Source organism: Serinus canaria, chromosome 2, assembly GCF_022539315.1.
Source record: "Serinus canaria isolate serCan28SL12 chromosome 2, serCan2020, whole genome shotgun sequence".
In the NCBI taxonomy this organism is placed as follows: Eukaryota; Metazoa; Chordata; class Aves; order Passeriformes; family Fringillidae; genus Serinus; species Serinus canaria.
In genome coordinates this window covers 140,165,738-140,174,941 of record NC_066315.1, presented here as the reverse complement: position 1 = coordinate 140,174,941, position 9,204 = coordinate 140,165,738, and the positions used below count along the sequence as shown (strand labels likewise).

Sequence of the window (9,204 nt, the reverse complement as noted above, 5' to 3'; positions counted from 1 at the left end):
ATACTACTCTATACTAAAGAATACAGAAAAGATACTCACTGAATGCTATCAGATAATAATGAAAACTGGTGACTCCTTCCAGAGTCCCGACACAGCTTGGCCCCAGTTGGCCAATGGGTCAAAACAACTCACACCAGAATGCAATGAAACAATCACCTGTGGGTAAACAATCTCCAAACACATTCCACACGAGAAAAACACAGGAAAAGCAAATGAGGTAAGAATTGTTTTCCTCTTCTCTGAGGCCTCTCAGCTTCCCAGGAGAAAAATCCTGGGCAAAGGGATTTTTTTCAGAGGATGTGAATGCCTCATGGGACCTTCTCATTTCAAGGCTGTTTCATCCAGGTTTCATGGAGAAGATGCTGTATGAGGAGCTCAGTCATCAGGCACTGCTACTGATCAGATTTGAGTTATGATCTGAAATCAAAGGCAACAAGGCTACAGAGGATGGTATTCAAGGTTCTCTTTATTGCTGCTGTCTCTTGCTCCTCTCCAGGAATCACATAGGAAAAGGCAGTAAGAAAGTATGAATTTTGCAGGATGCCTCTTTGGAAATGTTTTGGCAATATTTTGATATGCTTGCAAAATAAGTTATAGTGAGTTTTTGTCCTTTCATTTCTCTTGGAAAAATATCTTGGAAATCCGAGGCACTTTTCAGATTCAGCATTTCCAAGGGAGACAGCAAAGATGATGGGTCAGATTTGGGTCTGCTTTTTAGTGCAGATCTACTTCTTTTCTTTGTAGAGAAGAGGAACTTCAGCCAACAGCTTGAATTCAGAGAAATTAGGGCAAATATTTTAGGGGAGGTTCCAAGATGCTGTCTACTTGGTACCTGACCTAGAAAACATCCTTTTAAGCTAAAGCATTAAACACAGAAAAGGAATTTTTGTGATCTGAGCTGTACCACAGGCTGCTGCCTATACCTGAGCACAGAGCCCAACTCCCTGCATGTAAACCTCCTCTGTGCTTTGGGTTACTACTGCAAATGCCCCTGGAAGAGGAGATGTTGGGTGTCCTGTCCTGCCATGAAGTTTCTGTATACTGGAATGGGTTTCCTTTAATATGATTACTTATTTGAGGTGTGAAGGACACCAATAACTCTCACCAATTTGATGGGAGTTGTAAGCACTCAGCCCATAAAATATGGAGAATACTGTGTAGAGGTGGGTAAACACACATCACCTCATAAATATGATAGGAAGCTGCAGTGCATTTTCCACCAGTCTGACACACTCATCAAATCTTATACACATATTTTTCAGCAGCATTTCTTTTTATAAGGCAATCACATTACTGGGAAATTAAAATTACCATAGAGAGACAGATCCTGCAAGTTCTTTGCAGAGGAGGGAGAGATAATTGACAGAGTTTTATCAGGAAATGGAAATCAGACCAGCTTTATTGCCACGCCAGGTGTTATTTATTGCAATAGGATTGTTTTAACTCAGTTAAAGAAAAGCCCCAAAGCAGCCATTTGTCCTGAGTGAACAAACTGATTTCCTGATGCAAAGCCATTCACAGAGTTTGCAGTAGAGTTTGCTCAGTAGCTCAGTTTGTGCTGCAGGATGAATGGGAAGATTTTGCCAAGAAGTTTGCCAGTCTTTTGCCATTATTACAAGCAGTGGTACTGATAGGAATGTGGCTGTATCCATGAATCTCCATCCTGCTTTCTTTCCTGAGGTGGCTGTGGACACACTGTCCCCAAGATGCTGCTCTCGTGTGTGTGTGTGTGTAGCTGCAAAATGACCAAGACTGTACCAGTTTATACCTGTCTACTGGCCCCATTTTCTTCACTTTCCAGCTGAACACTGAGCATTGTTGATTCTCCCCACTTTTCCTTTGGTAAAACATATGGGATAGTCTTAAATATAAAACCTGAACCCATTTTTTACCATGCTTGAAAGCAGTTCACCCATAAAATGCTTGCTTCTACAGTCAGGTTTGATTATTATTAATCACCTACTAATCAAAAAATAACATGTTATATAAACAGGCTGCTACCACCCCCAGCCTTAAAAATTACTGTTTGAAAGATATTTTTGCATAGAGTTAAAATACTCCTGTTGATAGATTTTCACTTTGCCTCCTCTACACTTCACAGATATCAGTGGAGATAAATATAGTGATGGAGTCTGGCAGCAGGGAGGAAGTATTTCCCAAGGACTCTGTTGCTGGTGTGTGTTAGGTAAGAGCTACAGACACAATCCTGCCCCTCCAGCATGGGTAGTGGGAGTCTCAGTGGCCTGGGAATACCATGACAGTGGGCACCTTTATCTGCCTGCATTGCCAAAGGCAAACGGTGGCTGAACACTTGAATGGGGGAGAAGTCATCATTCCCTGTGGGTGGGAGCACTGCAGTCAAGGCAAGAGCACAAATTGTTGCTAATTCTGCCATTTTCTATGGGATCACAGGTATATAAATATTGAGCAGACAGTTAATTGCTGTGAGCTTTAGGAGCAAGGGAGCTTTAACATGGTTTAACAAATTGTCAGTCAGAGTGGGAGTATCAGCTTGGCAGGGAGCTATACAAGATGAAGTCTTTATAGCACAACTACAGGGGACTAGGGAGAAAAGATGGGCAAGAGCAGAGCCTCAGTGCAATTCAGGGCTCTTGTTCCTCCAGGCCAACATGTGGAGATGGGGGAGTGAAATCTCACTGAGGACAAATAAGAAAACAGACAATGAAAGTTGGAGTGAAGTGGTGAGACAAAGGTCAGAGAGGTCATTTCCACGGGAGCCATAGAGGGCTGTGAAGAGACAGTTCCAATCAAACTGATCCAGCTGTTGTCACATTGCCTTGCATTTCAGCTGCCCAAAGGCACCCTGAACCCAAACTGATGCTCCAGAGGAGCACCATCCTGAGCCCCTGCTCAGGGCGAGGGGGTCCCCCACGTGTGTTGTGTTCCATCTGCAGAAGAGAAAGTGCATTTACAAAGTGTTTTCACTCTTCCTAATAATGAGGTTATAAATAAGGCAGTGAAGTATCTGCCTTTTCATCTGTGCTTGATTAGGGCTTATTCAGCTTCTACTTTGGAATGGCAACAAAGCTTCACTATCAAACAATCCTGCTGAAGCTCTGGGTGAACTGAGGGCTGGAGGTTCTGGGGTATCCCACAGGTCTGGCTCTGGCTCCATGATGGGAATAAACGCCTGCAGCAAGGGCCCCGGACATAACATTTCCTCCCCTGCCACAGAATTTTGTGGCCCTGGGCAGTTCCTTAATGTCCATGACTGGATGAAGATAAAGGCACCTGCCTGTACTTGCTCCCTGGTGCTGAGCCCAGCTGCTGAGGGGTGGCCCATGTCTTCCAGGCAATCTTTGGATGGTGTAGCCTGCCCACATCCAGTCTGTGTGTTGACAGTGGTGTCAGCTCCATGTGCCAGCCTGTGCCATGTCTGGGCATTATCAGAGATGGTGTTTGCCAGCACTATGGTAACAGTTTAACAATATGGAAAATTGAGAACCTTTCCAGGGAATGTTTCCTTGGGGATTCCAGGCTGAGGCACATCTTGACATCACCAGAGGTGAAATTGCAAAGGTGCACACACATGTACATGCAGAAGTTATATATAAGGCATAGTTAGAAAATTAAGTATAGGAAATTTTTTAGATGCTTGGGTTTATTAGGCTCTAATGGTCAAAGAAATGTCAGTGAGAATTCAATATCTCTGTGTATTTGTAGATCTAGGACACAGTCCCTGTCCCAAAGGGATTTTAGTCCCACTAGATACTTCTCTGCTATCAGGAATGAAGGACCAGCATAAATGATGTGCATTTTCCTTTGATCCTTCCCCTGCTTGTCATTCTCTTCCTTTGATAAGGTGCCAATCACTCCCACCCCCCCTCCCCCTGTTCCTTTTTTTGCCAGACCACACAGAGGAAGTACAGGAGGGGCTTGCAGTGTTTGGAGTGGGCTGATTAACCTTCACAGCCCTCAGTGCCCCAGGTATGGAGCTGAAGGCCATAAACCTCATTCAAAATGCCATCTTAATGTGGTTCCTTGAGGCTCTTTAGGCTGGGGTTTGGATGGAGCTGCTCACTGAGTTCATTCATTTTTCTTACTCTGTTGCAGATTTCACCAGCTTACTGATCTATATCTAGGTCATCTTCATAAAGCATCATTTCTGTTCTAGGGCTTCATAAAGCATCATTTCTGTTCCAGTCTTCAGCTGGGAAGAGAGTTGGAGGGGGCTGGATGACAAATGGTGAGCCTGCATGGATCTCCAAGTGAGTGTCAGTCTGTGGCGTTTACTTAGTGCCTTACATAGTGCCTCTATATTTGCAAAGACTTGTGGATTGAAGTATGCCATGTGTAAGAGAACAAAATTGTTACTGGCTTAAACCTTCTAAGATCATTGAGGGACTTTTGCCCACAATAGCAAAGTGCAAAACACAGCTGAATATCTGTGAGCACTCAAGCCTACCCCTCCCCAAACATGCCTAATACCTGGAATTTGGATTGTGACAGGAACTTGAGATAAGATGAGGGGGTGCTATTGTCCAATCGTCCCAGGCCAAGGGAGGAGAATGGATCCACATGTGATACAGGAAGAGAGACTGGAATGCTGATGGTTGGAATATTCAGGGGGAAGCTGCTGATGTGCAGAGGCACAGAGGGTGAGCACAGCTCTCCTCAGGCTCCAGCTGGTGTTGAATGAGGTAAGGAAAGAGTCAAACCTTGTGTGGTGGGGAGTTGTCTCTGTTCTTACTCCAGCCAACTCAGCTGTGTTAACTCCCCTGCCAGGGAAGTGCCAGAACCCTCACAGGTAGCCTGGAGGTGTCTGTCTCTGCTGATGGGCCACCATGGCCATAATGGACTCAGCTGCACTGGTGTAATAGGCAGCTCTATCTCCATGGAAGGTGTCAAAGATTCCCAAAATGTCCTGAGATCCACAACATTCCATCACCCAGGGGAAACTCCCTCCTTCAGGGGAGGTATCTGGGCATTCCTATTTGAGCCTGAGTGCATATAAACCCAACAGAGTTTGTACTCTGGGTGTTCCCTCACCACCTGATGGATCCAGTCTGTGACTGTCACTTTGACTGAGACTCTGACCATCACTTTGACCAGCAAACATTGAAATGGCAGCAGCTGAGCCTCTTCACAAGGCCTATGAGTGGTGAGATTTTTCTACTCTAATCATTTCCTTCTCTTTCTTATACATTTTCTGAACTGATATTTTAATCCTTTTATATTGTCATATTACTGTAGATAACAGCAATCAAAATGCCTCCATACCTGTTTTTCTGTGCAACCAATCTGTTCTGCAATAAACCCTACATATATATATAATTACAAACACTGATCATTCAGTGCTTTTTCACTCTGATCCACCCCAAGTGAGTCAGACATTGAGCTAGACTGATGGTGTGGGCTAAAAGTGTTCAAAATTAATTGCTTTAAAGGGTCAACTCTCCTTACAAGGTGTAGGGGCTTGGCTGCTGCTGGGGAAGGGCAGAAAGTGAAGAAAATCAGATAGAGTCTAATGATAAATGGTTTGCTGCTCTGCTGATCATGAAATAAGGAGTTAAAATGGAAGTGTCAGCAGCTGTGAGGTCAGACCTGGCTGCAATGCACACAACCTCTGCCATAAGGGTGACAGGGAGGGAGATGGAGTTGGGTGAAGAAGAAGAAAAAGCAAAGCAGGCAAAGAAGAAAAGAGGTTTGAGGCTGAGTGGGAGAAAGAGAGAACATGAGAAATGATCATCAACCCTGATTTACATTTGATACAGAAAATGTATGGCTTTTACAGGCTCTCAGAAAAGAGAATATCTGCTCAGAAACAGCTTTATCTGTCACCTTGCAAAGCAAAGTTCTTTCTAACACTAGAAGGAAAAAGTCATGAAACAGCAATTGGCAGAAATGAACTGAGTTCCCATGATCAGCTAGACTGTCAAACCTGTCCTCACCAGGCTCTTTTTCTGTACCATGGACCTCTTTCATGTCAGTTTTTGAATCAAGCAGTCAAACTTAATTGGAAGGGCTGAAAAATTAGAGGCCAGAACAATGTTATTATACATGAGGAAGGAGATTTATGGATCCATAATCTGATTTTCCATTGTAGCTTTTCTCTATACATGAAATCTCCAAGCAAAACAATTTAGTTTAATGACTTTGTAAAAATTTTCCAGGTGGTATCTATTACATTGGAAAGTGATAAATATCTCAAATTAAAAAAAAAAAAAAATACATTCCTAATAAATTTCAGCAGACAACTGCCAATAAGGCAAATCTCTTGCAAGGCAAGCATTTGAGTTGCAGGAATATTGAAAAATAGAGGGAAACTCTACATGTGCACCACTATGCACACACATAAATAGCAACAGATGTGAACATGTAGGCAACCATCTTTTGGGGTGTTTGCCAATTTAACCAGCTCCAAACCTGCCTATATTCCCAACATGCTGAGAAGGGATTCAGCTTGCAACAAAGATTTCAAAATGTCACTTAAACCTGTCAGCCTGTCCTGTAGTCAGGGCCAGTCAGTCTTCACAAAGCCCCTTGGTGTGGGGAAGGTAAGTCATGAACCTCAGTGAGTGAGAGGGAGATGTGGAATTTTTCCCCATGTGCAACAAATCGTGGTGTGTCTGCTGCAACTGGGTATTTGGGGGGAAGCCTCATTTTCATCATCATTCAAAAATCATGGTACAAACCCCAAACAAGGATTAAATTTCCTTTCAGCAATACTAACTTGCTATTTTATGAGTCTCAATAGGTGTTTTGCCATTGCATTTTTTGTGTGTTTTGGACTTTGTCTTTTTCTGACTCTCATTCTAATTTTCTTGAGTTCCCCCTCTGCAAGGCCATTTTCTTGTTCTTGGCTCTGCTGGGATGAGAGACAGGTCAAGTGCAGGCTTTCCCATGCTGTGTCTGGTCTGTCCATCTGCAGCAGCCCCATTGCAGAGGGAATCCCTCTGCCTGGAGCTTGTGCAGGAACCCTGGGGAGAGCCTCTGCTTTCCTTCCACACATTGCTGCCTGCTTGCTCAATTCCCTGAGCTGTAAGGCTAGACAGGAAAACAAGCACAGTGTTTGGAGCTAGAGCCTGCTCTCATTTAGGAGCTGTGAAGATATTTTAGGAACTCAGGATGTTTGAGATGGTTTGCCTCTCTGAAATGTGAATGTTCAGGGCCTTGTTGCCTCATTAAATAATAAAGTTACTGACTGCCAAGTGCATTGAAGACCTGGGATGAAAACTGTCTCCTCTTAAGCAACCTCTGTTTTCATTGTGATGGTGGTAGGCTGCTGGCTAATTACATGGCTGTCTTGAAATTGGTAACTCAGCTCCCCATGGGGACCTGCTGTGACTCCAGACACATGGTCCCTTAATTTTCTGAGAGCAGCAAGCAGATCAGTCAACAGCTTGCTGATCAGAGGACAATGCTGCAGCAAGCAGGAGCTGGCACTTCAGGGTATTGTTCAATAAAAACCAAACCAGCTAACTGGTTTTCTGTACAGTAAACAGCCTGGTTCCTAATGATTTACTTATTCTGCAGCTACATAGCAGCATGGGGCTTGGGTTTGCTTCTGAAGAGGAGCTGAGTGCTCCAAGGTCAGGTCATGGCACAGAAGCATCTGCAGTGCCAGGGGAAGACTACAGAAATATAGAAGCATTTGAGTCTAAGACACCTTCTTCTTTTGGTAGAGTACAATTTCCTTTCCAAATCTAGTTCCAGAAAGCCAAAGATGTAGGTCACTGCCCCAAAAGTTTTCCTGCTGGAAGAGGGAGTTATTTAAACAGAAGGAATGCTCCAAGAGAGCTGTGAGTACCAAACCAGGGTACTGGTTTGTGTGAGCTCACACAACAGAGCTGAAAGATGCCACCTTTGGATGCCAGCCTGTGCTTTTCCCCAGGTTCCCCTTTCAGGTGTCTGCTCATGCTTCATCTGTCACCCCTGGGCAGATGAAAGGAAAATGCTGCTGGTAAGATTTTCTCTCCAGTGTTGCTGACAAGCAATCTGTCTGTTTTTTATCTTTAACACCGTGCTAGAAAGCCCCGCTCGTCTGCTAAAGGTCTTGCAGCTGATATGGAAATGTCTGACGTGTCTGCATTCCCTGGACCTCACATTACAGTGGGGATTGACATTTCCTTTGGACCTGAGGTCAAAAGCCATATAAAAATAAAAATCTTTCATAAGATGATATAGATGAACTTGCTCTGTAGCTGGCCTGAACTTCCTCAGTCTCCACAGCAATCAAGTCAGTAATATTTTATAAGATAATAAGATTCCAGAATAAAAGCTTCTCTGTTCCCAGAGCCCTGTTGGAAAATAAAAGCATCCCTTTTTATCCATCAAAGATCCAGTGCTTTGTTCCTGCCCTGCAAGCAGTACTATCATCTTCCCACAGGTCAGTCCAGCTTTGAGATCCTGTTGAGTGCTACCCTACGGATTTGTTGGCACTGTTGGTGCTCCAGGCTCTGTTTAGGTGGCACAATCTGACCCAAGGATGTTGAGAACATCTGGAGGAACTCAGGATAAAAGCTAGATGGAACAGCCTTGTCCCAGTAGTAGCCTATCTGCCAAAGACTTTTCTCCCAAAGCTTTCTCAGTGTGCTGTTGTCTGTTGTCATCATTATCATCACAATTATTAATAATTTGAACCACTGTACTGCTTTGAGTACATGTCTGTTCCAGGAAGAGGATCTCCCTGAAGCAGACAGAGTGCACCTGTCTGTAGCAGGAGATGGTCCATGCAGTAGAGAGCTCACAACACAAATATGTGGGATCACAGGCTGGGAGAAAGCAGGTGGCAGATCCTCCACTCAAGGCTCCTCTCCCTATATTAAGCTCTACCCTACTTATAAAACCCAGAAAGCTTTGGTGACCATCTGTTAGTAGGAAAGCTGGATTGTTCCTAAGTCCTTAGAGGATGCTATCTGCCCCTGGTGCTCAGCTGGTGGGAGTGAATCCATCCATCTCCAGTCATCTCACGCTTAGCCATCTCCTCTAAACTAGTTTGCCATGGTCCCAGTAGTGCTTTGAGAAAGAGATAAGAACATATGGACTCTGCATTCCTTGGCTGCTCTCTTCAAAGTGCAATGAGTGCTTCCTTTGGGAGTGCCCACCAGCTCCTAGAAGGTGCTTAGGTAGGTCTCAGACTAGAACTTGACATCCATAATCAGATTAATTGAGGTTATAAACAAGCATGTAGAATAAGTAACACAGGAAAATGCTGAGCTGCTGATTAATTTCTGAAACTTC

At 44.0% G+C, this 9,204-nt stretch overlaps 1 long non-coding RNA gene across 1 annotated transcript; it reads left to right on the top strand.

The window, feature by feature from the left end:
• The first annotated feature begins 2,114 nt into the window (after nucleotides 1-2,114).
• Nucleotides 2,115-4,568, top strand: LOC127059164 (uncharacterized). The gene is made up of 3 exons (XR_007776651.1): nucleotides 2,115-2,185; nucleotides 4,136-4,229; nucleotides 4,471-4,568. It is a non-coding gene; the product is annotated as an uncharacterized LOC127059164 (long non-coding RNA).
• The last annotated feature ends 4,636 nt before the right edge of the window (nucleotides 4,569-9,204 follow it).